This window comes from Ambystoma mexicanum, chromosome 7p (assembly GCF_040938575.1).
Source record: "Ambystoma mexicanum isolate Mex_15411 chromosome 7p, UKY_AmexF1_1, whole genome shotgun sequence".
Classification (NCBI taxonomy): domain Eukaryota; kingdom Metazoa; phylum Chordata; class Amphibia; order Caudata; family Ambystomatidae; genus Ambystoma; species Ambystoma mexicanum.
This window is the reverse complement of record NC_090939.1, coordinates 635,813,899-635,839,980: the sequence shown is the minus strand read 5'-3', so window position 1 is coordinate 635,839,980 and position 26,082 is coordinate 635,813,899. Positions and strand designations below refer to the sequence as shown.

Genomic DNA, 26,082 nt, shown 5'->3' with positions numbered 1-26,082 from the left:
AGTTGCAGAAGTAGGTGTTGGGTTTCAGGATTATGCTGTTTACCGCCTTTCGGTTCTTTGGTGCTGCAGCCGCAACACAGACCTTAGGATGGCTTCTGGTGACCTGGACATGACTAGTGGACTGGACTGCGGACCCTCATCAAGTCTGGCCACTCGGGACCTCTTCTTTGGATTTTGGTGCAGGACACTCCACTGCAGGCAGCGACCCTGAACCTTCTCCGGAATGGAGAAGTGGACAGATGCCATGGCAGGGACGCCACTTGAAGGATTCTTCACTAATTTGGAACTTTCCCAGCTCTGTGTGTCAAGCAGCACTAGGCCAGGGTACCCCCTCTTCCAGGTGGTCAATACTCAGCAACCTAGCTTCCAGCAGTCACGAACACTCCTCCGGACACTAGGTGAGATTAACTTCTTGGCTTCAAGAGGTTCAGGCACTGCTCTTCTGGACCCATGAAGAACCATTCTCCACACAGCAGGCACACAGGACTGGCTTCTAGGACACTTAAGTTCAGGTGAAAGTCAGCAGTTGCACAATGTCTCCTTGTGGCTCCAGAAGAGGTCACCTATCAAGGTCCTCTCTGGTTCGGTCCTTGAGTCAGCACAGCAGCATTCGGATTGCTTGAAGATTTGCAGCCACAGACTTCTTCCTACAGCTGGACTCCAGGATACAAGCTTAAGATTACTTCAGCTTCAGGTTTCTTGCTACAGCTTATGTCAAGGAGGTGAGTGTGAGGCCCCCTGTTCTACTAAAAATTCCCCATTCACTCAAGCAGAGCCAGACTCAACCAGCCAATCACACACAAGTGCATTCATGCAGGCAGCATCCACTCAGGCTCACAGGCCTTCAGGCTAATCACCAGAATCCAGACACCCATAACACAAGATGTGGAGTGGGGCTACTCCCCAGCCTTTCAGTGTACCACGCTGCATTCATTCCAGTTTCAGTCAGGGCTGGCTCAGGCATTGTATCAAACAAACAAAACCAGACACTCACAACACATGATGCGTCTTGTCTACTCACTCAATTCAGGTAGGCTCTACCCCAAGGGTGTACACACAACAAGCAGCCCCTCGGAAGGCTCCAGCCAGTCGGACAGGAGGCAGCCCTAGAGACATGTATGGTCTTTCCACCCAGCAACAATTCAGGTGAAGGGAATAGAGTCAGGGCATCTCAGTAATTTGAAAAACAAAGGAGTAAGGCAATGAAAACCAAGAGGCCACCAGTGGCCATCTTGCCTTTGTGTAGGAGTCCACTGATTCCTATGGCAGGGCTTGAGTATCCCAAAAATGGAGGATACCTAAAGCCACTGTAACATCAGCATGTAGCTGCCACCCGCCCATACCCTGCTCTGTGGGCAACACATGTGTGCCCAAAAACATACACTAGGGGTACAGGGTTGTGCACCTACCCATGTCCACCCTAAGGGTATTCCATGGGTACAGTTCACCAAGAACAAAATTAACAGCTGTACTGTCAGGGGTCCAAACTTGACTCCTGTTCAGAAAAGAAGCAGAACACACAGTTTAAAGAGGTAGAGGACAAGGACAATGAGGCCCTGTCCCGACGAAAAGTTCATTGCCCTTCAATATGGCCATAGCCAACCCAATCTCCACCTTTTGGCTCAGGCATTGCTTCACTCCCCCGGTGAATCTGGAGCTTACTAAAAAGCACAAGCCGATGCGGGTGGACCTACTTTTTCTTTCAACCCACACTACTCATGATGGGCAGGTGGTATAGATGGCTACAGTTAATACAAAACCATCCTTGTCCACTTCAAACCTCCCTATGGACGGGGAGTCTAAGAAAACTGATGTCCTGGCAAAGAAGGTGTTCTTCAAGGTTGCGAACGCTTCATGTGTGTGCAATAGCACCTGGAGTGTTCCAAGTGCCGAATGGGTGTATCACAAAAATGATCTTAGGCTCAAATAACTGGACAGACTCAAAGAATATGGCAAAATACTACTTTATTATCAGTTCAATAAAGTAGGGAAACCTGGTGAACAAACAGATTGCAGCTCACACACTCTCAATACATTTCAATTACACAAAGGGCCTTATGCCTTGATAAACGTCAGCTATGATGTCATCCTACGTGGCTGACAATAAAAACCTACTTGGTGGATGGATTGAATACGGGAAAAGTATACTTATAGTAATAATGTAATAACAGCAGAAAAAAGGCCTCTGCAACAATGTATGGTCCACCATTGCATAGGCCTTCATGATTGGTTGCCACTCTCTTACCAAGGTTGGACATTGGGCTTGCTAGCATCACGTAAGCATCGAAACTATGTGCGAGGGAATAATGTCAGACAACTGCCCTTCTTAGCAAATTAGCCTACCATCTCTCATCAATTAGGCCCTAAGCCAAGGCTTCTTCTTTGTAGTTGACCTTGCTGTCTGTTCTCTTCCTCGTAACTTTAATGGGAGTGAAGGTACATTGCTATCTTCGTCTGGAGCCTTATGAATAAGCCTTTTTTTCAATCTCGACTCGCGTGTGAGGAGACTGTGATTTTGTCCATTTTGCTCTTCCATTTAATATTATTTGATTCAATTATATTTCATGCTATTACTCTTCTTGGCCTCTGGAGACTTGGTTGCTCCATTCTGCACGTGCTTTCTGCATCTTTGATTGAACAATACTTAGCACTCGCAATTGTTCACTCTATACTTAATCTAAGAGAAATATATCCTGCGTACATATCTTATCCTCTTGGACTCCTTTCAAACCTTGCAGTGGCCTCTTGCTGTGGCATCCTTGATTCTGAGCCAAACAAATACCCTTTGTTCTTGCACAAATCTGTATTGCAGTGCCTGTCAGCTCTGCAGCCTTGGTCTTTCTCCTATCGAGGCTTCTTGCTTATGCCATTGCCGATGTCCATTTTCTCAACATGGCTGCTTTACACGCGTTCTATTTCCAACTCGAGCAAACTTCTACGTTGTCTTATCCACCTTGCGTTTCAGCGTATATACAACGATTAAATCTCTTGTCACTTATCTTCTTAGGGTATATGATACTTCTTCATATTCGCATGTATGTTTACTTTGTCACTTCAGTCACATCTTCATTCTTTAGATGTCCATACATTGAGTTCAGTGCGTCTATGTGTCTTCTCTTCTTTATGATGTCACTTCCTGAATGCTTGTTCCGGAGCAAATGACGGGTGTGGCGTCAGCTTCAGTCGGCGCCAGGAGTTCCCTTCAGATTTTGCCTTTGTTAATCGCCCCGTTAGGGCTGTTAGGGATCAGGGTTCCCATCTGGCTTCTCCTGGATCTCTGGTGCATGTTGACAGGCAAGCCTGTCTTGCCTCTGGCGGGGTCCTGGTCTTCCTCTGGGAGTCCGATCAGTCCTGGTCCAATCCCCAGTGATGTGGGTCTCAGCCCAAGTCCATGCTTCCTGTGGGTTAGTGAAATGGACCGTTTAACCCTCGTGCTGGATTCTCAATTGGGCTGGGAAGAGGAATCTGTATTTAACATTCATGGAACAGAGCTTTTTCTTCAGATGTTCAAAGGATTGTCTGGCCCTCTGGGCCTCGCGGGTATAGTCTGGGAAGAAGGCGATTCTGGCCCCATTGTAGGTGATAGTTCCTTTTGTTCGGGCCATTTGCAGGATAGTGTCCCTATCCCGGGAATTGAGGAGTCTGGCAATGACTGTTCTTGGAGATGCGCCCCGGAATGTGAATGTTGTTATGGCGGGTCCTGCCCTCTCCCTCGTCCACTCGTGCCTCCAGGGTCTTCAGTCAGGATTATGTGTTAGGCAGAATCCTGTGCAGTGCCCTTAGGGACCACTACACACAATTAAGACCACAGGTGGCAATACAAGTTTTACCTTTGGTACAAGCCTGTACTACTAAGTTATAGTGGTAGCTGTAGCAGAGCAGCCAGGCTTATCTCAAGAGTATATGAGCAGTAGCAGAGATTACACAAAGGGACCACAATTATTGTGGCTCAAGCAAACACTGACTCAAGGTTTCAGGTAAAAAAATATAAGTACATTTATTTTTAAACCATCAGTTATAAACACAACACTTCTATTAAACTTTAAACAAAACCACATGTTAAATATACTACAACTAACCAATTCACTTTGTACAGTATGTCTCAAGGTAAGTACCCTGTGTTTGAATGAACCAGTGTTATGAACAAAACACGATACCGCTGATATGGTTGCGATCACTTTTTGACAGTTCGGTCTACTCAATAAACGCGTATCCGTGACATGAAATGCTACCGGGGCAAAAACACACTTAGCGCCTGAGATACCCAGAGGGAGTTGGAGGCAAAAATCACAGGCAATATTTAGGTTAGGCAGACAGCATCGAGAAACACTCAGAAACAGGAGTTCAAAAGTCAAAAGGTCGGGCCAGGGTTAAGTGACACTGGAGACCTGTTGCCGAAGATCACACCGTTAGACAGTTCACGATTCAGCGTAGCCCAAAAGTACTTTGATATTGTCAATGTTCGGAAGCAAAAGTTATAAGAAGGAGGGAAGACAAGGGTGAGCCTTGAGGATGAAGAAAAGGGATTCACCCAATTTCCTCGAGTAGAGCACAGTACCTTATTCCAATGATGCATCTGGTGCCCTGGCAGTTGTGCCTGTTGGTTTCCCGCAGACCCACGATTCCTGGAGCTTAGTTTCGAAGGAGGACGTCTTAAGGGGGTCTACACCACACAGGGATGAAGCCGGCAGCAGCGACAACGAATAAAAGGTGCACTCCTTAAACAAAAACAGGAGAGGCTCGGCAGGTGGCTATCCGGACCACTAAAGCAGTGTGCAGCGATTTCGACCACGGCTGAGATCTCTGGCTGAAGAAGATGAGCTGGTTATCCCCACCAGGCTCAAGGGAAGAAGACTCCGGACTGGATCTCCTCTTAGTCGTTGAAAGGTAAATAGCTCAGGACTGCAGCAGGGCTTCACCGGGATGGGGTAGTTGCAGCAGCCGTCATTCTCTCTGCTTCTCTTCAGTTCCTTGTAGTTCCAGAGGCGACTCTTACTTCTAGCCCAAGATACCTGCCTTTTATGCGCAAAACCCCCATTCACACAGCCTGGCTGTCAATCACGCAGCAGGGGGGGTTGTCCAGTCGGGACAACCACCTCAGGCAATCATGCCAAAGTGCGACTTGGGTTTCCTAGGATACCCTGTGCAGGGGGTGACTACACCCCTTCCCCACATTCAGTCTACCTAGACACCCAGGCGCCAAGAGGAGGGCTTCTCTGCAGAAGCCTGCCAAAAGACGGTGAACAAAGAAGGCGAACCTAGTTTGCTGTGCAAAGTAAAACACAAGAAGGACTTTAACAAAAAGAAATGGCGAATAAACCGAACCGGAGCCAAAAGAAAGACAATTTGGTCAGGCGGGTTTATGCTTAAGGCTGCAAACATAGCCAAAAGTATTACCACGTTTATCTAGTATAATCGCGGTAGAAAGGTTAGGGTAGATACCACTGCCACCAGCCAAGACTAAATGTTAAAAGAGCAAAACAATGCTCAGGGAGGTACAGACAGAAAAGGGGTACAGATTAGCCCTTTCCAGTACTCCATGTAAGATGGGGTGTACTGGGTCTGTGATATAAATGACTATGTAAAGTAAATGGCAACTTTACCTTTCTCTGGGGGACAGTAGTCGGCCCCAGCGAAATGGAGTCAGAGGGAAGTCTTAAAGACAACCCTGGGTTACTGCACTAAAGGTGCTGTGTAACCCATACAAGAACAGCAGCACCTGGAGTGGGGTGCTCCAGTGCCCAAGATCACACAATGAGTAAAAACACATAGGCCAAAACACATGGAAGAGTGGAAAAAGGATGTACACTCTTACCAGGTGGAAAAAATAAAGTCCAGAAATCCAGCAAAGCTGCTGGGGGACTCACTAGGTGAGGGAAATTAGCCCTAGAAGGAGAATTCTCCCTAACACTAGGGAAAATTCCCTAGGAATTGGAGCATTAAAGATAGCATGTTCTAGGGACAGTCTCTGATTTGCTTTCCCCCGTCCTCCCCGGCTTACCATCCCACTGATAATGCTTACCCCCATGGTCAGCCCCACCACCCCGTGGCTGTCTCTCTGGGGAGTATAAAATGCTTTGTGCTCAAGGTTGCTAGTTGTGAAGGAGATGGCGATACCGCTTTGACTCTGAGGCCCCTCCCTGGATAACACTTCAATGTCGAAGATCAAGCCTTCTTGGCTGCCTGGGACACACCCTCCTTAGGAGTGCTGGGGGGTTTCTCCACTACTGGATCGATACTCCTAATGCCCTCACTGGTTTGGTAGGGGTCCCCTAGATTGCCTCCATTTGTCCCCCTGCATTTGTCTAGGGCCTGCAATAAGAGTTTTGGCAGGGCTGCCAGTTCAGCAAAAACAAGAGAGCATTTGCAACCCGGTACTGGTTCCTCAGGGGAAAGAGCAGCATTGGGAATGAAAAACGATCTGGCGGGGGCCACTAGGTTGCGGTTATTGGCGCATATAGGGTGCCCAATTTCAGTGGGTAGACCCTGCACCTCAAATGCTTGGGCAACAAAGACGTTTGGCAATTTAGAGGGGTTGAACATAGGCAACAATATCGTCATCCCCTGTGCCCTTCTTCTATGTGAGCTTGGTGTTGCGTTCGAGGGGGGAAACACCTTGTTGCTCTCTGAATTGGAAATTACAGGTGGCTTGGGAGTTGTCGATGTGTGGTAATTGCTGCTCACCGGTGGCTTCAGCAGTTGGTGGTGGTTCTCAGAGTGGTTTATCCATAGCTCTCAACCATTTGTGTGGCAAAGGCGGGTGAAAACACCCGATTTTGTTTTTGGCGGGTGAGACGCCCATTGGAATGAATGGGCGTGCAGGAGGCTTGGCGGGTGAGTCAGCTGTTTACAAGGCGGGTGACACCAACCAAAAGCGTGAGTTGAGAGCTATGGTTTATCACATGCAGGGGCATAGAAGTAGGGGTAAGATCAGTTGCAGCAACAGATATTTGCGCTATTGTTTTTTCAACAGACCCCTGGGTTTCCTTTCCCCAATCTAGCCCCCCTCAGCTCAACGAAACAATAGGGAGCACATCAGTTATCGCAGGGCTTCGTTCAGAATGGACTAAGGGGAACATTTCCTACGTTAAGAGTCAGCGCTACGCAGTTGTTTCCATTGTCATGCAGTTTGGAGCAGCCTCCTACAATAGAGTCATTTGCATTACTCCCTATAATTGACGGGGTGCTGCCCAAAAAAGAATGCATTTCCTTTATCAAATGGTAGGCGTCACCCGTTAGCATGGTAGGGCTATGAGCCTGCATCTTGGTGCCACCTAGATCAGGGGTTTAGGACGGATGAATCCAGCATCCTTTGTTTGACCTTTAGCATTTTCCTCTTGGTTATACAGGCCTCTAAAGGACTACGATAGTAATGGTGAGGGCAGATATGCGATATCCACCTTATCGACGGATGCAGTTTTTAGTGCCATGTCCCATCCGGTGAGAAGGAAGAGGTTAACGAAAGGGGCAAGATGGCAGCGATTAGGCCCCATCGTCCTTCACACCCCTCACTTTGTCCTGATGCCTGCTTTCACCTTTTTAGAAGGCAGTAGTTCCAATAGCTAAACACCCCTTCAGTCGTTGTGCACCCCTGCAGAGTTCAACAGCCCATGCCATTGGTCCCCGGCAGGCTTCAGCCCTGGAGTGAGATAGTGCTGGTAATGTAGAAGGGGGCGTGTACTGCAACCCGGTCCTCTGCAGTACAGAAGCCCTCCAGGTCCAAGAAGAAGCTTGGGTTGGACAACTCACGCCCTTGGTCCCCAAGCGGGCTTCGGCCCTGGCGTGAGATAGTGCCGGTAATGTAGCAGGGGGACGTGGCCTGCATCCCGGTGCTCTGCCTAATATATTAGTAATTGCTGATGATATGCTATAAAACCTGTGCTCTAGGGGTGGCCCCAAGAGAGCTCCATGTGCCGACTGCCTGGACACTTGTCCTGCTGTGTTTCCTGATGATCAGCTGAACACTCTGTATGCTCTGTCTTTTCTATCTAATACAAGAAGCTTGGTTTACCACCAGTCTGTGTGTGATCTCCTTATTTGCTGCAAACTGAGGCTGATGCCCAGGAGGCCCTTTGGTAAGGTGTCCGATCTTGGCCACCAAAGAATGATTGCGTTGTCTCTGGCAGAACTGCACAGGAGTTTTGCTGTGGGCTGCCCTCGACCACATTTGCATGGCCAAATAACACAAGGGGCCACATTAGGACCCTACAGGTCCAGAAACAAAACATGGGTGCCGGTAAGTTCACCAGCACTGTCGTTTCCCGACCGGCATACTACAGGTCTGCCTTCCGGAGCCACTGTGCCCGACAGTTCTGACCCTGCCGGGCACACTGGCCACAGTAAGCAGACCGGTCACAGAGGCACCAGCACCGTTAGCAATGGTGCCGGTGCTTCCGTGTCTCCACTCCCATAGAGTCCCATAGGACTCTATGTGAATGGGGACTTACATTTTACCGGCACCTGGCTTTATGGGCCGTCGGAGTTGTAATCTATCGGTGGCACTGGGAAGTCAGGTGCTGGTAAATTGTTATGGATCCGGCAGCAACCCGCCAGTAGCACCGGCAGGGTAACCGCCGGGCCCGTAATGAGGCCCGAGGTCCTCACCATCGGAGGGCACTTTTATAAACATGGCACACCTGTTGACGGCAAAGTTGCCAAATCTGTGATGTGGTTCACGAGGTCTGCAGAGAATCTCCAGCGCACGGCCTGTGAACCTGTTTCCCTGATTGATCGGTAAATGCAACCTTCAGCTTATGTTCTGTCACTTTATTTTGACTAAAAGTTGATTTGCCATGTTGTGTAATTGCTCTCTCTCTCCCTACACCTCCTGGTATGTTTTGTATTTGTCTGTAACTGAGTAGCTAGCTGAACCACAGATATTTTCAGCTCTGCCGGTCATTCATCGTGTTTGTCTATGCCGCAGTGATCCCCAACGTGTAGCTCGGGAGCAACATGTTGCTCGCGGCACCCTAAATTGTTGCTCACCAGTTGCTATGGGCCATGGTGTGGAGGCCTAGAAGGTGTTGCTGAAGGTATGAGACCTCAGTAGCAATATAGCCAGGACAGAGTCCTGGACTGTGCAAGCTGTGGTTCCAGCTGGCTTTTTTTTTACATGCAAGATTTGTTGCCACCCTACAAATTATTTTTTGGTAAATGTCCTTTCTTATTCTAGCAGTGTCATTGTTAAAACTGTGTCATCTTCAGATACTTTGCTCAGCTGACAAATATATTCATGAGCAAAATAATTGAACCAAGTTTGTGTCCTGGAGAAAATTGCCATTTTCTGTTTTTTTGTAAAGCTATAAGGGACAAATAAGCGTTATGCATACACAACTTCCCTTTATTAAATAATTTGCATGCCCTACCTTTTGTACAAGTGAGGTGTGTGTTTGATGCCACCATGCGTTATATTTATTGGAAATATTAATTTTAGTGTCACCTATATTTTATTACATAGTGTCCTAGTGGAAAAATGGTAATCGTTTGATGCTCTGCACATCTGGCACATGCATAATGGTCAGATAGGGTAAATTCATGCCACATTTTTCAGAATTAATTTGCTCTATATTCAAATCCAATTAAGTTAGTGTTAATAAATTTAAATTAACAAGCCAATTAAGTAATCCAAATACTTAGTTAACACCACATCACCCCTCTATGAAGTGGTCATCACATGCTCAAAGTTTTGACCAATGTGTGCCTCTAAGCCTGGTTTAAAATCCTTTTTGGGCAGAGAAACGAGGCTCCAAATCCTTCAGAAAAGTATTATGTTTATTCCACACCACTTTTTCACCAATGTAAAACGCTTCAAGAGCTTTAAAATGCACTATTTGCCATTACACTCCAAATTAATTCTTAGGAGGCAACCTCCAAAGCCCCTCGTGAAGTGATCTTTGAAGCCGTTCAGAATGACTCAATCAATATTTATATAATCATATTTCTCCATTAAGTCAACATTTAAAAACATGTATATTTCATAAAATTCACATAGAACAAGCCTAAAAAAAGCAGCTTTAACATATTCAAACAAGCTATATATAAAAACCGGTTCATTGCAATTCATTATATAAAACATAGCTCCCATGCATGTCCATGCTTACGCAAAACAGAGAAACAGCAGCCAAGTAACACAAAATTTACAAAATCTTCGACTCCTATTTTTCAGCCACACTTTTTGCTTCCACCAGCACACCTTCTTAATTTATTGAGGCGTGGGTATGTTCAAATGTACCATTAGCATCAGCCTCCTGCATTCTAGGGCTCTTATTTCACAGATTTCTCCTTGTAATCTTATATGTGTACGAAAGTCTGCATATAAAGCTAAAGAGGGCAGCCTATGTATATATTGGACATCTGCCTCTCTCCCCATTGGACAAGCTCTAAGAGAGCTATTTTGAGTTGACTAAATTTGCCAAATTTAGTTATATCCCACCCCCTAACCGAATGGGCAGTGCCTTACAACCCCCAAAGCATTTTTTCTTTTCCAGGGGAGGCTGCAATCGCACTTGCACTGAAATTCACTCTATGATTAGCAGAAAATCCCAGATGTGCTTTTAAAAAATAAATTACAAATCTTAACTGGCCCAACACCTTCAAACTGAACACCACCAATTTAGCTCATAAGGCGCTACCAGGTGTATCTGCAAGGAGTCCTGCTATTTGGCACAGGAATTTATTTTGCAACTCCTCCAGGGCATAACAGTTTGTACCACTCTAGATTTCTCAGCCAAATAAATCATGCAACAGACCTTTCCCTTATATGCCTGCATGCACTTGTCCAATCAGAATGCCCCAAACTTGAAATACAATTTTTAAAAGCCCTGTAATCCTTAATGAAGCCTTTTCAGCTGTCTTCTTAAAATTACTGACCAAAACACGATTCTTTGAGATAAAAATGAGACTGCCCCCTCATCTGTATATTCATTTAAAAACTAGCTAGAAGGTTTCACCCTCAAACACCATTGTTTCTGTTTTATCATATTACATTTCAAACTATAGTTCCCAAAATAGTCATTTGTGTTTAGCAGGTCCTGTTGTAGACCTGCCGGGGCTAAGTCCAAAATAGCCACCTCTTCTGTATAAAGAAGCATGCTATAAAATGTGCCCATCAGAGAAGGTGGGTTAAGTTTCCCAATAGAAGTAATAAAATTAACGTCTGAAAGGAGAAAATGTACAATTCCCATCTTGTATAATGGACAGACGCTGAGATGTCTTTATCACAATGGGATGAGATTTAATAAATCATTAGGGAACCCAATCAAATGTAAATTATGTCCCACTATGTTTTTATCAAATCAAATGCTTTCTCCAAATCAGAAATATGATCTCCCTCGCTTAACCTTAGTGTGTGTCTCCATGATGGGGCGCAGAGTAAAGCAATGGTCCACTGTACTATATCCTCCCCTGAACCACTGCTTGGGAGGGCTTCAAGATATTGTTACTTTGAGTCCATTCCTCCAGTTTGAGCAACAAACATTTGGAGAATATCTTACTGGCAATGTCCGGTAAGGAAAGTGATCTATAACCGTGGGGGGCTGATGGACCAATGACTACTTGTCCAAGGAGAGGGCAGAATGCCTGTCTCGACAACTGCATTGAACATAAAACTATTAGTTTTAAGTGAATATCTTAATTTCATGTGAAATAGTAATTATTTCCAGTGCCTCCTTGTTGACCTTGAGCATCGCCAACGAGCCCCTCTGACTGTCGGAAATCTTTGTGGTGCCGACCCTGGTCATTTGAAAATTAACTCAAGAGAGGATAGTGTTCGCTCTTTGTTCAATCTGAAATGAAAAATGCATAACATTCCTGAAGAAAAACCAATCCACAATACAGTAATCAATGACTGTGGAACAGTATTTCTGATCTTGTATGCTTAGAAATGCACCATCTGCCACTAAAGATCCCAGAAATTACCCAGGTAAAATCCATTTGTGAACAATTGTACTGTCCAAACATTTGCATGAAATTTCAAAAAAATATTTTGCTCGAGGACCTAAAACCCCTGGTAATGTAATTCAATCCTACTATATTTTTTAACAACTTGACTGGTCCTATGTGTCTAAAAACATCCTAACTGACACTCAATTTCCTAAACATTTCTTGTAAAAAAACACGTAATGTCAAATGGAGTTGAAGGCCTTGCAATTTTCCTTTGCTAGAATTGCAGATGTTCTAGATAACTATTAAATACTGCAAATTAAAATGTTTTATAAGCAGTCTAAAGTTTTTACGTTTCTAAGTTGTGCTTCAATCATTTGTCAGCCCACTGAGCGCCGATGAGTTCTGTCAAAAAATTGATGTTGCTCACCATTTCATTTGATAAGCACATTTTGCTCATTGCGCCCAAAAGGTTGGGGACCCCTGGTCTATGGTCTGTAAATATGCTGATTCCATTACAGTGACCAGGAAACTGCTCAGACAGTTAATTCCACATTTTGGTCTTCCAGTTTCCATAAACTCTGACAGAGGCACCCATTTCACTGGACACATTGTACAGAACATTTGCTGTGACCTGGGGCTCCCCCAGCACCTCCATTGTAGTTTTTACCCACAATTGGCACAGACAGTCCAATGCCGAAACTTCGACGTGACTGGACGCCTCATACTTCCACGCTCAATATTTTAAATTGGATTTATTTTAGTAAGTTGTTTTTTTTACTTCTTGTGACCTCCTGATTATTTCTTTGTACAGCGTCCTGCTGCGGGAGAGTTCCCGGCCTCCAGGCAACCGAGGCTCGGCTCAGACGTTGCTACTTCAGTATTTTGTTTCTTACCCACATGCACTGCATGTCACCAGTCTATCTTCGGTTTCCATTGCTGCAGATAACGGATTGGCTTTGGTAATTCCATGTGTCGTCATGACTATGTTGTGCACAGACAGCGCACCGGTCATGCTCAGCGTATGTACTCTCAGCGTGCCAAAGTCACACCAAAGTTAAGCCTGTCTGGGCCCGTCACTTTTTACTTGTATATCGCCCCCCCTGGACCTCATGCGCATTTCTTGCATCCTTTTCTGGAGCTTGTGGCTTCGCTTCATCTGAAATATGTGAATCTAGTTATTTTGGGTGATTTTAAAATTAGGTTTAACTCTCCTCTTAACATTACTCTGGGCCAGTTCTTCAAGAGTTTTGTTGATTTAGGTATAAAACACATGTGGTTTAACCCGCCCACCTGCATGGAGGTATTCTGGTTCTAATTTTCTCAGCCATTTCTGGTCTGGTGGTTCTTCCCATGATCCCGCTCTCATGGTCAGACCATTTTTCGTCCCTTTTCTGGTGCCACTTGTGTCCTGTCTGCCTGTGCCAACTAAACGCACGTTCTAAGGAGGTACTGGCACGATATGGACATGTCTCACCTAGCATCTGCTGTTATGGCCAAGTGTCCCAGTGACATTCCAACTGACATTTCCATTTTGTCACAGGTGCTTTTAAGTACGGCTGATCAATTACTGCCCCTTAAGCCTACACAGGTACGTGGCCGGCCCTCTCAACCTTGGTTCTCAGCCGAACTCAAAATGGATAAACTGGGGGTACGCCAAGCTGAGCGCAAATAGCGCTCTTCATATAGCCTTTGTGATAAGGTGAAATTAGTTTCTCTGTCTAAAAGCTATCACTTGGCTATTAAATAAGCCAAAAAGCACTTTTTCCACATATAGAGGTGACGCTGCTCTTAATCAATCGAAGGAGCTGTTCTCTGTTGTGACATTTTTTCCCTCCACTGCTCACTTTCTGCAAACCACCTGGGCTTCTGAGTTGCACTGTGATGCTTTAGCTGAGTTTTTTCACTCCAAAATTGAAAGCATACAGGGCCATATAGAGCTTAGTCAGTCTGGCGATTGGCTTGTTGGACGACAATGCCAGTCAGCCAGCAACTGCTCGCTGGGCTACTTTCCCGGTGTTTACAGATGAGGTTGTTTTGACGGCCATCTCCCATCTAAAATCTGCAGCACCGTCTGATCCGGTTCCTTTATTCGTTTTAAAGGATCTTCTGCCTGTCATCATCCCTTCGGTGACTCAGGCTGTAAACCTCTCCTGCAGCTCAGGATCTATTCGTAGTGAACATAACCAGGCTATTGTGGTCCCTCTTTTAAAGAAACCATCACTGAATGTTTCCGTTCTGTCTAATGTTCATCCTATTTCATGACTTCCTTTTTTCACGAAACTTCTGGAGGCTTTAATCTCTCCACTTCTGTCTGCTTTTTTGAGTACTCTTCTGTGCTTGACCCCTTTCAGTCTGGGTTCTGCCCCGGGAGGTGTACCAAGAGTGTTTTAGTATCGGTAATGGATGATATGGCCAGGCTGGTTGATGAAGGGCCGGTGGGGGTCCTGATTTTACTCGATCTATCGGCGGCCTTTGATACTGTTGACCACTCTCTCCTCCTCTCCCGCCTGGCCTCCATTGGCATCTCTGGTCCTATCCTGGCTTGGTTCCCCACCTTTTTGGCCGATAGGGTCCAGTCAGTATATTTACCTCCTTTTCTTACTTCCTTTAACTCTCTCTATTGTGGGGTCCCCCAGGGCTCCGCCTTGACCCCGATGTTGTTTAACATCTATGTTCGGCTGTTGGTTGCTCTCATCCGCTCCCACGGCTTCAGGTGTTACTTATATGCGGACGACATGCAAATCCTGGTCCGATTAGATCTTGACCACAATGGCGTGTCGTCTCGTCTGCGTGACTTTCTGTCGGCCGTAGGAGATTGGATGAGCGCCAACTGGCTCAAACTAAACAGGGACACAACAGAGTTACTGGTGGTGGACACCTCTTCTGAATCTGGTTCTTTGTCCCCTTCCCTCTGGCCATCCTCACTGGTTGTGTTTCCTACTCCCTGATGGTGGTGAAAAATCTAGGGGTCTATCTGTCTGCATCTCAGTCTATGGCTTCGCAGGTTAGTGCGTTATGTCGAACTGGGCATTTCTTACTGAGGGTCCTTTGCAGGATTCTTCCCTTTCTCCCCTCCTCGCTTCACCATCTAGTTATGACCGACTTATCTCTAGCAGGCTTGACTACTGTAATGCTCTTTATCTGGTTCAGCCCGCTGGCCTTATCCACCATCTGCAACTGTTACAGAACCTGGCTGCTCGGGCAGCCACATCTACACCATACGGTTCTCACATTAGTCCAGTGCTGCCATGTCTGCACTGGCTTTCGGTGAAACAGAGAATAGCCTTCAGATCGCTCTGCCTGGTTCACTGGGCTTATTATCAGGCAGGTGCTGATTTCCTTTGGGACAAGTTCCCATCCTATATTCCTTGTCGTACTCTGCGTTTCATAAATGATAGCTTGGTTCAGGTCCGCAAATTCCGTTTTCAGAGTGTTGGTGGCCAGTCCTTCTCGGTGGAAACTAGTAAACTATGGAATAGTCTGCACTTAAATTAAGACAGACCGAGAATCACTTGCATTTCTGTCGTCTGCTCAAAACTGTACTCTTCTGTTAAGCCTTCGATAGTTGCGGCTGTGCTGTGTACATCCTCGCGCCAAGATACCCTTCGATGAACGTGCGTGTTATAAATTCAGCTAACATAACATAACAAGCTCCGCCTTGCAAAGGTCTGCCAGGAAACAGGCCTAAAAGGGCCGGATGCCCTCCCTCTTGTCCTCATGGACCTAAGAAACTCTGTTAATAGATTACACGGCCTCTCTGCCCACGAGATACTCATGGGGAGGCCCATGAGAATGCCAGTTACTCTGTGACCTTCCCCTGAACTCTGTGACTTACAACTGAATGATAATCTGGTTGTGTCATATTGCAAAAGACTAATGCTCGTTGACAGTTCTCACTTCCAGCAAATACAAGAAGCTCTGCCTCGACCACCTGAAACGCTGTGGCACAGCCTCTTGACGGGGGACTGGGTGGTCCTGAAAGTGCATCAGCGAAAATCATCCCTGCATCCTCGCTGGAAAGGTCCTTTCCAGATCCTGCTGATAACCCACACTGCTGTACGGTGTAGAGGCCATGACTCCTGGGACAATACAGGCCAGTGTGTGAAAACAGCACCTCCACTTGACAATGAAAAACAGCAGGAGGTCCAGGACAAAGACAACCCGCCATCCGCCAGCACCAAAGGCACAGCAAAGATGTAATCTGCAGGGGTACAGTAGAAAGAGACCCCTGTTCAGCTGCCCACTCAGGTCCCAGCAGCTAAAACTCTGGTGACTCCACACCCACAACTCCTCGACGACCAAGTTCTGCTACATGTCCCATGGTATAACTTGTGGAGTGCGGCCACCATCTCACCTGACATCAGCAGGTGAATGATCGCTCACAAAAGATTGCCACCCTTGTTGCATATGGGTGGCCCATCGCTCTCAAAGTTTTCGCTACCCTTGTCTCCTGCGGGTGGCCCATCGCTCTCAAATGTTTTTGTCACCAAGCAGCCACAATAACCCTGCACAGCTGGAGATAGGTGCATAAGTACTCTCACACAATGGTTTTTTGGAGGCCAGCTGAATGTGCCCAGCATTGCAGCTGATTTCTTCCAGCTCTACTCTTCTGTCATCATCATCCCTGGCAGAGATCCTGAACTTTTGCATCATCGTCCCTCCTGTCTACCGGGTCCTGTAACAGCTGACACTCTTTGGAACCTTTGGGCATAAGGCCCCAATCTCCATAGGATTGGACTGCTAAAGCTAGGAATAAAGCTGCATTATTGAATTTGCATTGTGTACAACATGTTGCTGTTCCTCACCATGATATTTGCTCTGCCGCACCCTACATCCACCATCCTACATCCAGACACCAACAACTTGTCACGTTCACCTGATTCCCACGGAGGCGCAGGTCTGGCTTCGAGTGCTGATGCTTCTTCAATGGTGAAGCGCAGGACTCTGATGATGGACAGGAAGGGCCCCTCTACTCTGGCTTTTCTGGCTCGCAGGAATATTCCCCTGTGCGTGAAAAGGGAGTATTACCTACTGACAGAATAATGCTCAAGCCTCCCACTCCCTTCCAACCCTCCTCGATACCCTTCCACGATTCCCCGCGAAGTCTCACCTTAGGGTCTGGAAGGATGAGTTCTCCATCCTGCTTCTGATGCAGGGGCGCGTTGAAACCCAGTTACTTCACTGGATTGAGGTTTGATGGGAGTTCAAAATAAGCTTGACTATTCAGGTGAGGCGCTGTAAGAGTTCTGTTGCAAGTTCAAAAGTTCAAGCTTAATAATAATGTTCATTGTCTTATTGCAGCAAGCGCTAATGCTTATGTCTTTTTCCCCTTAGGGCCCGGGTTCGGAATGCTGGAGATATGGCGCCGACCCGAAGTGTAAGTTCCGGATGAGCGTTCAGGTAATGTCTTTGCATTCGCTCATTCAATGTCTTTGTCTTTTTTCCCCATTGGGGCCGGGGTCCGGAATGCCAGGAAGCGGCAGGACCCGAAATGAAATGGGAATGACGCAACAGGTAAGTCTTAGAAGGAAACTGAGCTTTTCCTATTACCCTTCCTTCTCTCACCTTGTTTTCTTGTCTTTTCTCTCTAGGCTCTGGGAAGTGGGTGCGGATCCGGATGATCGCTGCTGTAGATGGAGGCGCCCAGGAAAGGTGAGTGAAATGCAGCGCTGCAGCGATCGAAGCGAAATGCTTTTAAAATGATGTCTTCCCTTTCAGGATCGTCGGTGTGATGTCTCCGTGATGCAGCTTTAGCAGGTAAGGTCTTCTTTCTCTCTAATTCTCTCTTATCTCCCTTTGCAGGCGACCCAGGATGCTGACAGGCGTGGCTGAAGTCCAGATGCAGGAGCTGACACGGTGAGCGTCCAGCTGCGAGGAGCAGAACAACGCGAAGCGTGAGTTGCTGATCGGGCATGGTTTAAATAGCTTTGGAAGAAGTTCCAGGCATGTATCCTTCCACCGATCAGGTATGTATCCTTCCCCGACCACACCCAGGTGGAAAGTAGTCCCACAGGTAAAGTAGTTCCATTCAGGCCTCAAGAGGGCCTGGATGTAGCAGCATGGTCTGCATCAGGTAAGTGCACATTAAAACACTTGAACACATGTCTAGCTTTATGAGCCTGGCGCCTAAGGCGCCAGGACAGGGGTCCACCATGAGCCTGGCGCCTAAGGCGCCAGGACTGTGTCCAAAGGGCCCCAGCTTGGGCCCGCTGGCACTTCCCTGGGGGGAATGATGCCTGCCTCTGGGGTTGCTGGGTCGGACCTGGCTCCTTGGAGGTAGGCATCATGACAGTACCCCCCCTCAAGGCCCCTCCCAAGGTTGTTCCCTCCGGGGGTTTTGGCTTGTTCAGAAATCTCCGGTGGAACCTTTGTATTAATCGAGGTGCGTGAACATGGTTACTAGGCTCCCACGATCTCTCCTGAGGTCCATATCCCTTCCAGTCAACAAGATAGAAGAGTTTTGACTTTAACACCTTGGAGTCTAAAATGTCTTTAACTTTGAATTCTAATTCCCCTTCAACTTGAACTGGGTCTGGAGGCTTGGACAGTCGGGTCCCTGGTTGTACTGGCTTCAAAAGTGATGCATGAAAAACTGGATGAATACGCATGTTAGACGGTAAATCCAGTTTAAAGGCCACGGGATTGATTATAGCCTTGATGGGATAAGGTCCTATGAATCTGGGATTGAAGGTTCGCGGGCCCTTGAGGGGTAAATGTTTCGTTGCTAGCCATACCTGGTCTCCTACTTGGTAAGGAGGAGTTTTACTTCGGTGCAAATCAGCATTTTCTTTATACTTTTTCTTGGCTTGCTGTAAATGAGTTGCAGTTTCTTTGAAGGCTCGGGTTATTGTGGAATGCAGATGATTTACTACGGGCATTTCCAGGGTCAGAGGTGGATCTAGGTCAGAGGTCCGAGGATGGTGACCATACAAAGTATAAAAAGGAGTTTGTCCGGTTCCAGAATGCACTGAATTGTTGTATGCATATTCTGCGATCCAAAGGATGTCTTTCCAATTTAACTCGTATTGGTGTAACATGCACCGAAGATATTGCTCGAGAGTCTGATTGGTTCTCTCGGTTTGTCCGTCGGTCTGGGGGTGGTGGCTGGTGGATAACCGCACATCTATTTGTGCTAGTTGGCAACATTTCTTCCAAAAATGGGAGATAAATTGACTTCCACGATCCGAGACTAATATGGAAGGAAAACCATGTATGCGAACTATATTCTCCAGAAATTCCTTGGCCAAGGTGGAAGCTGAAGGCAAACCTTTTAAAGGGATAAAGTGGGCCATTTTGGAGAATAGATCCACAATTACAAGGATAGTGTTGTAACCAGCACAAGGAGGCAGGTCAGTTATAAAGTCCATTGACAAGGTGTGCCATGGTGCCGGTGGAATATCCAAGGGTTGAAGTAGGCCGGCTGGCCTTTTCTTTTGACCCTTGTTTTGGGCGCAAATTCCGCAAGACAATACGAAAGACTTTATGTCTTTTCTCCAAGAAGGCCACCAGAAGTGGCGTTTGATTTTTTTCTCCGTTTTAGCGATACCAGGGTGTCCTTCCATTAATGATTCATGATGATGTGCAATAACAAGTTCTTGCAATTCTTTACTTGGCAGAAACAACCGCTCCTGGAAGTAGGGTAAATCATCCTTAACGGTGTAATGAGGACCCTTTTGACTCTATTCCAGTAAGGCTGAAGAGTCTAGTAGTTGTTTTACTTGCGTTTGGATCTCCTCAATAGGTTGCAATGAAGTTAGGCCTAAGATTCTTTGTTCAGGTATGATTGGCACAGGTTCTAAACTCGAATTGGGTTCTTCCATGCCAATCCGGGATAAGGCGTCCGCTTTACCATTCTTGCAGCCAGGGCGATAGGTAATTACGAAATCAAATTCCGCAAAGAATAGAGCCCATCGGAGTTGTCGTGAAGATTGAGCTTTGGCCGTCTTTAAATATTGTAAATTTCTGTGGTCCGTAATTACGGTGATGGTGTGTCTTGCCCCGAGAAGGTAGTGACGCCAAGCCTTGAAAGCAGATTTAATAGCCAGTAACTCCTTGTCGGTAATTGCGTAGTTGATTTCAGGAGGAGAAAATTTCCTGGACCAAAAGGCCACAGGGTGTAGTTGGTTAGTTTCTGGGTCTCTTTGCGACAGGACAGCTCCCATGGCCGAACTGGATGCGTCGGTTTCCACAATGTAAGGGAGATCTGGGTGCGGGTGCTTCAATACAGGTGCAGAGGTGAATTTGGATTTCAGGTCCTGAAAGGCTTGTTCAGCCTCAAGAGTCCATTCAAAGCGATTGTTTTTCTTTAGGAGAGCTGTGATGGGTTGGACTGTTCGGGAAAATTCCGGAATGAATCTTCGATAGAAATTGGTGAAGCCGAGCATGCTCTGAACTCCCTTCACCGAGCTAGGAGATGGCTATTTGAGGATGGCGTCCACCTTTCGCGAGTCCATTCAGACTCCTTGAGGTGTCAGGATGAATCCGAGAAACTCAACTTCTGTGGTATTAAAAACGCATTTTTCGAGCTTTGCAAATAGCCTGTGCTGGCGCAATTTCTCAAGAACTGCCCTAACATGTTTTCTGTGATCGGTTTCTGAAGAAGAGTACACCAGGATGTCGTCAATATAAACATTGACACAAAAATCGATAAGTTCCCGAAGAACATCATTCATAAAGTACTGAAAGGCGGCAGGTGCATTGCACAAACCGAAGGGCATCACCTGATATTCGAAGAGCCCAAATTTGGTGCGGAATGCAGTCTTCCATTCGTCGCCTTCTTTTATACGCACCAGGTGATAAGCTCCTCGGAGATCTAACTTGGTGTACACACAAGCGTCTTTCACCTGGTCGATAAGCTCAGGGGCAGAGGATAACGATTCTTAATCGTTATTTGATTTAGGGCGCGATAGTCTATACATGTTCTAAGGTCGCCCTCTTTTTTCGGCACGAAGAACAGAGCTGAGGAGACAGGAGACTTGGACGGGCGAATAAAACCATTGGCTAGGTACTGATCTAAATACTGACGCAAATGCTGGTTCTCAGGTTCCGTAAGAGCATAAATCCTACTACAAGGTAGTTGAGCATTGGGTACCAGATCGATTTGGCAATCATAAGACCGATGGGGAGGTAACGTGTTAGCCTGTTCCTTCTGAAAAACGTCTTGGAATTCTTGGTATTCTGACGGTAGCTGTACAGGGGTGGAAGTTGCTGAGGCTAGACCCATAACTGGATTTCTTGGATAACAAGTTGGTTCACAATCAGGAAAACTTATCTTCTTTGCTCGCCAGTCGATTCTGGGATTATGTGTTTCTAACCAAGGAATTCCAAGAATTACTTGAAATTGTGGGGCCTTGATCACATCAAACACGATTGCTTCCCGATGTCCATCCTGACCCACCAGTGTCATTTCAACAGTGGAATGCGTTACAGGCCCTGAGGCTATTTCGGTTCCATCTACTGTAGTAATGACATCTTGGGTTACTTTCGGGCGGAGAGGGAGCTTAATCCTGGAAGCCAATTCACGGTCTATGTAGTTTCCAATAGCTCCACTGTCGATGTATGCTTTTACAGTATGCAACTGCTGAGGCTGTTTTGGGTCCACGAGCACCATTGGCATGACAAAATGCGAGGTCAAAGAGTTTGTTTTCAAGCTCGGCAAGCGGACCCCTACGCTTGTCGGGCTAGATCGTTTCCCGAATCAGGTGTCAATAAATCGTTATCAGTGGCTCCAACCACCTTCTTAGGTGGTTTAACCGGACAATTTTGAAGAAAGTGACCGGAAGTCCCGCAATACAGACAAAGTTGCATTTGCCGCCTTCTCTCTCGTTCCTTCTGCGTTAATGGTCCTTTAACACCACCGATTTGCATAGGTTCGGATACGTCGGTACTCTTGGAGTTAGCGTGGGTTTTGATCGGTACTCGGGTTTCGTACTTGAACCGATCTGCTTTTCTATTTTGAAGTCTGTGATCAAGTTGAACCACCAAGTCTATGTAGTCTGCGCAGATCTGGGGTGGATCCACTATCTGAGCTAGAACATCCTTAAGCTCTCCGCGCAGGCCTCGATGAAACAATGTGATCCTTTTGTTTTCTGGCCATCCAGTTTCCACAACCAGTCTATTAAAGGTGGCAACGTAGGACAGGAGATCCTGATTACCTTGTCGTAAGGATAGCAGTTCGTTATCAAGGGCCTGTCCTTGAGAGTGTCGAGCAAACAATCTTTCCATGCTGGCCTGGAAGCCCTGAAAATCCTGGAGAATGGGATCATCCTGATTTACCAATGGAATAGACCAATCGGCAGCACTGCCACTGAGGTAAGATAGTATAAAGGCTACCTCGGTCTGGTCGTTAGGGAAGGCCCCGGGTCTGCATAGAAAGTGTAAACGACATTGGTTCATAAAGATGGCATATTTCTTGGGATCCCCCGCAAAACGTTCAGGCGGGGCCAAAGGCATGTGTCCAGGTAGATTGATTTGTACCGGGTTATTCAAACCCATTGATGTGGAAGTACCTCCGGAATTAGGTAAAGGAGTGTGCCCTGCCTGGGCCTGCAATAACCTTTTGGCCAGGTCATCAGTTCTTTCCTTGGATAGGATCAGTTCTCTTTTGAGAGCGTTAGTCTCCTGGCGGGCTGAGTGCACTTCTGCCCGTAATTCCCCCAAAAGCTGGGCCAGCTGATCTGTCTCGGAAGTCTCCATAGCGCCCGGGTGGGAAATTGTGGGTAGGCTTCGCGTTCTGTCACGCTCACCTGATTCCCACGGAGGCGCAGGTCTGGCTTCGAGTGCTGATGCTTCTTCAATGGTGAAGCGCAGGACTCTGATGATGGACAGGAAGGGCCCCTCTACTCTGGCTTTTCTGGCTCGCAGGAATATTCCCCTGTGCGTGAAAAGGGAGTATTACCTACTGACGGAATAATGCTCAAGCCTCCCACTCCCTTCCAACCCTCCTCGATACCCTTCCACGATTCCCCGCAAAGTCTCACCTTAGGGTCTGGAAGGATGAGTTCTCCATCCTGCTTCTGATGCAGGGGCGCGTTGAAACCCAGTTACTTCACTGGATTGAGGTTTGATGGGAGTTCAAAATAAGCTTGACTATTCAGGTGAGGCGCTGTAAGAGTTCTGTTGCAAGTTCAAAAGTTCAAGCTTAATAATAATGTTCATTGTCTTATTGCAGCAAGCGCTAATGCTTATGTCTTTTTCCCCTTAGGGGCCGGGGTTCGGAATGCCGGAGATATGACGCCGACCCGAAGTGTACGTTCCGGATGAGCGTTCAGGTAATGTCTTTGCATTCGCTCATTCAATGTCTTTGTCTTTTTTCCCCATTGGGGCCGGGGTCCGGAATGCCAGGAAGCGGCAGGACCCGAAATGAAATGGGAATGACCCAACAGGTAAGTCTTAGAAGGAAACTGAGCTTTTCCTATTTCCCTTCCTTCTCTCACCTTGTTTTCTTGTCTTTTCTCTCTAGGCTCTGGGAAGTGGGTGCGGATCCGGATGATCGCTGCTGAAGATGGAGGCGCCCAGGAAAGGTGAGTGAAATGCAGCGCTGCAGCGATCGAAGCGAAATGCTTTTAAAATGATGTCTTCCCTTTCAGGATCGTCGGTGTGATGTCTCCGTGATGCAGCTTTAGCAGGTAAGGTCTTCTTTCTCTCTAATTCTCTCTTATCTCCCTTTGCAGGCGACCCAGGATGCTGACAGGCGTGGCTGAAGTCCAGATGCAGGAGCTGACACGGTGAGCATCCAGCTGCGAGGAGCAGAACAACGCGAAGCGTGAGTTGCTGATCGGGCGTGGTTTAAATAGCTTTGGAAGAAGTTCCAGGCATGTATCCTTCCACCGATCAGGTATGTGTCCTTCCCCGACCACACCCAGGTGGAAAGTAGTCCCACAGGTAAAGTAGTTCCATTCAGGCCTCAAGAGGGCCTGGATGTAGCAGCATGGTCTGCATCAGGTAAGCGCACATTAAAACACTTGAACACATGTCTAGCTTTATGAGCCTGGCGCCTGAGGCGCCAGGACAGGGGTCCAACATGAGCCTGGCGCCTAAGGCGCCAGGACTGTGTCCAAAGGGCCCCAGCTTGGGCCCGCTGGCACTTCCCTGGGGGGAATGATGTCTGCCTCTGGGGTTGCTGGGTCGGACCTGGCTCCTTGGAGGTAGGCATCATGACACAACTTCCTCAACTTCTTTTGGGCCTATGCTGACCTAATGAATGCCTCTGATTGCTATATATGCTCCCACACTCCTATCTACGCCAGTGGGGGGACTCCCTTCATCCCCGGCCCGTTCAATCTTGCTGAATGGCGTTATGACCTCCCGATCAATGACCCTTCTTGTCCCATTAAGGCGTGTCCCTTTCCCCAGGGATTCTTCTACCCCAGTTACGCCAATATGTTGCCTCCCAAGTTTCTGACCGCAAGTGAGATCCCTGTGCCTATCCACCCTATCTCTATGTAACCCGTGTACCTCAGCATCTGTGATTGATGCTATACCCCAATCCTGCTCCCTGTGGTCTATGTCCTGTCTCAGGGATGACCAAACGGGGGGCTGAGGTGGCAGGATTGTTATGCTATGCTATGTTATGCTGAATTGTAATGCTACGCTATTTTATATAGTTTTGTTATGCTGTGTTATACTATAGCTGTGCTATGCTATGCTGTGGTATACTACATTAGACTCTCTCTCATACATTTAGGCCTCAGATCTTCCGTCTGCCTCCCTCTGCACGCAGCACCCCGGACATGCCCACGACACATCAGACCTTCTCTTCTGCTTATTCTCTACAAGTATAGCATTAGCACCATATATGGGAGATAAAAGTAGTGTTTCTGTGAATGCTGCTTATCCATAATACAACCCAATGTCCCCACAGGGCTGCGTTATAAGGTCACAAGTGAGATGTTAACAGTTCTTGCCAAATGTATGCAATATCCTGCCAAGTAACATCCCCCGTTGTGAAAGTTCCATAATATATTAGTGCTCTTACGTCCCGTCCCCTTTCCTCCAAACTGCATGGGCGTCCCTCGCTAGGGACATGAGACAGAACCTTTTTCTCTAGAAAAACCTTCTTCCACTTTACCTTTAGAGGCGCGTCCTTGGGAGCATGCGCTCCCCTAACGCCGCCCACAGGTGCCAGTCCCCTTTTCCGCGTCGACGGGAACGGGCCAATTTTACCAGTGCTCCTGGGTTTGGCCCTGCCATGTAATACCATGCGCTCTTCCCCGGATTCTTCTTCTATCTTTTTGTCTTTTCTTTGTCATTCAGGTACTTGGTCCTCCAGCATCATGCCCTCCCCATTGCACGTCGACTTCGGTGAACTTCAGCAGGTGTACAGCCTGCGAGGGGCTCTTCCCTACGTCTGACCCTACTGCTGCCTGGCCCCGACCATGGCTGGGAAGATAGTACCGCGTGCGACGCACTGACTCCACGCGCATCGAAGAACAGACTAGCTAGGTGGAGGGAGCTCTTCGAAAGGTCGTCTCCAGAGGATTCGATGAACTACGTCAGATAGAGATAGAGGCCCAAAGGAGCGCTGCTATTTTCCATCGCACCCCCTAAGGGCGACTCCTACCTGAGGAAACACCCAGGCAGGAGGAACCTCTTGGTTTCTGGTACCAGCACACACACCGAGGCTAGTCCGGTGCCGGCCTCACAACCAAGGGGTCATCAGATCCTTCCGGAATCAGTGGTGAGGGACCGCAAGGTTCTTTTACCGGGTGTACACCCGAGGGGCTATGCCCTAGTACCGGCTCAATGTCTGAGGGGGCGCCTGCACGCAGCACTACCGGTAACACTGCTGAGGGCAATACGCTTTCCAGGCCTAGACCTGAGGTGCAGGGTAGGTCTCTTGCTCAACCACCAAGAGTCTTGGAGGAGGCCGGGCCCAGGGAGCCATGCACCACTACTTTGGCACATGGCACGCAGCTCGACAAAATGGCTGCCGGGCCAGACAACATGGCCGCTCATCCGATGCCACTCCTAGGAACAGAGCAGGCGGGAAAACAAGTTTCAAGGTGGGACTGGTGTCAACCAGGTATGTGGCCTACAGTTTATCCAGAGGGTTGTTGTTTTCCCTCGCACCCTGTAATGGCGACTCCTCCCCAATTAATCACCCGAGCAGGAGGAACATCTCTGGTTCTTGCACCAGCACATGTACCGAGGCGAGTCCAGCTACCGGCCTCATGGCCGAGGGGTCAGTAGATCCTTACA

The 26,082-nt window shown here is 47.4% G+C and overlaps 1 protein-coding gene across 1 annotated transcript in view; it reads left to right on the top strand.

Moving 5' to 3' along the window:
- Window positions 1-26,082, top strand: part of LOC138525982 (neurofilament medium polypeptide-like) — a 708,053-nt gene that overhangs the window by 316,120 nt on the left and 365,851 nt on the right. The gene's annotated exons all lie outside the window — the stretch shown is intronic.